Source organism: Otolemur garnettii, unplaced genomic scaffold, assembly GCF_000181295.1.
Source record: "Otolemur garnettii isolate 467f Iridium unplaced genomic scaffold, OtoGar3 scaffold00204, whole genome shotgun sequence".
Classification (NCBI taxonomy): Eukaryota; Metazoa; Chordata; class Mammalia; order Primates; family Galagidae; genus Otolemur; species Otolemur garnettii.
In genome coordinates this window covers 764,134-766,528 of record NW_003852599.1, presented here as the reverse complement: position 1 = coordinate 766,528, position 2,395 = coordinate 764,134, and positions in this window count along the sequence as shown.

Here is a 2,395-nt window from a genome sequence, read left to right as displayed (position 1 = left end):
AAAAAAAAAAAAAAAAAAGAACCTAAAACCATAGAATTCATACATGCAGGGAGTAAAATGGTAAAAAGCTGGGAGTAGGGGAGAGAGAGATAATGGTAAAAGGGTACAAAGCTTCAGACACGAGGAATAAATTGTTGCTGTTTTGTTGTTGTTTTTGAGATCTATCACACAGCATCATGGATAGAGTTAATAATTGCATATTATTGTACATTTCAAACTTGCTAAGAGAGTAAATTTCCAATATTCTGAGCACAGAAAAGTAAGTATTTGAGGCTCAAAGGAGTAGGGCACCGGCCCCATATGCCAGAGGTGGCGGGTTCAAACACAGCCTCGGCCAAAAACTGCAAAAAAAAAAAGTAAGTATTTGAGATGATGGGCATACTAATCAACTTGGCTTAGCTATTCTACATTGTATTTGTAAATCACAACATCATTTTGTGCCCCATGAATATATACAACTATAATTTATCAATTCACAATGAAAACCAACTAAAGTAATTAATTTAATTAAATCTAAAAAGAAATTAGGCTCAAGCAATAGCAACCATTTAGACAAGAGTTGGGAGAGAAAGTGAAGCCAAAGCCATCTCCCAGCTGCGTGGGTGCTGCAGGTTTGTGCCAACTTTGGGTTACTCTTTGGCAGCTTCACAATGTCCACTCACTAGTTTTGCGGGTGTCGAGAGGCAGTTACAGCAGTGGTGGCCACACTGAGTTTGAGGGTCCCTTCACTAGCTTCTTGGAGGGTGAAAAGCAGGGCCGGTAGCAGGAGAGGTGACTTTCTGATTCTTAGATTGCAGCCACAGCGGTGGGTGTGTACACGGTGGGGGAGGGTATATAACCATCCTGGTTTTAAAAATTGAGATAGAATTTGTATAACAGAAAATTCATTTTAAACTGTACATTCAGTAGAGTTTAGTTATTCAGAAAGTTGTACAGCTATCACCAGTAATTCCAGAACATTTCCATCATCCCCTAGAAGGAAAATCTGCTGATCATCAGTCCTAATTTCCACTTCTCTTCAGCCCTGGAATGGCTAATCTACTTTCTATCTCTAGGAATCTGCCTATTCTGAACATTTTGTATGAATGGAATCATATAATATGTAGCCTTTTGTATTTGATTTCTTTTACTTAGCAGGTTTTCAAGGTTTGCCCACATTGTTAGGATGTGCTGAGTAATATTTCCTTGTATATTGCATGGATATTACATAGATAGAGCACATTTGGTTTCTCCACCAGTTGACATTTAGGTTGTTTTGGCTATTTTGAATAATGCTGCTATGAATATTGGTGTACAAATATCTGTTCGAATACCTGCTTTCAATTCTTTTGGGAACATATCCAGAAGTGGAGCTAAATTATATGTTAATTCTATTTGAATTCTTCGAGAAGCTGCCAAACTGTTTTCCACAGGCTGCGCCATTTTACCCACCAACGATGCACGAGGGTTCCAGTTTGTCCAAATTCTCACCAATATTTGTTTTCCTCTGTCTTTTTGCTTATACACAGCCTAGTGGATAGGAAGTGGTACCTCCTGGGGTTTTCATTCATATTTGTGTGACTAATGTGACCATCTTTCCATGTGCTCACTGGCCATGTGTGTATTTTCTTTGGAGAAATGTCTATTTGAATTCTTTGCCTATTTATTAGCAGAGTAATTTGTCTTTTACTTGTTGAGGTGTAAAACTTATACAGTCTGGAGACAAGTCCTTTAACAGACAGATGATTTGCAAATATTTTCTTCCATTTTCCAGGCTGTCTTTTCTCTTGCTGTGTTCTCCAGTGCAACAATTCCAGTAGGGGCCTCCTGGCACATCACTGTCCTGGCCATCCCAGTTAGCAGCTATTCTGGAGTCTTGTCCTGAAGAGTTGTTCCTGGAATCCTAGCACTTTTTAGAGCTCACGCCTCAGTCCCTCCAACTATTTTTTTTAATATATTTATTTGTTTTTCAAACACAGTCTTAACTCTGGGTCCTGGGTAGCGTGCCATGGCATCATAGCTCACAGAAACTTCAAACTCTTGGTCTTGACCAATCTTCTCATCTCAGCCTCCTGGAGTAACTGAGACTACAGGCATCTACCACTATGCCTGGCTAGTTTTTCTATTTTTGGTAGAGACGGGATCTCACTGTTGCTCAGGCTGGTCTCAAACTCCTGAGGTCAAGCAATCTACCTGCTTCAGCCTCCCAGAGTGCAAGGATTACAAGCATGAGCCACCATGCCTGGCCCAACCATTTTTTAAAAATCTAATTCCCTGTATTAAATCCCTTTCTGCTTAAAATAATTAGAGCAGCTGGGCACAATGGCTCATGCCTGCAATCCTAGCACTATGGGAGGCCGAGGTAGGTGGATTGCCTCAGCTCATAGGTTCTAGACCAGCCTGAGCCAGAGCGAGA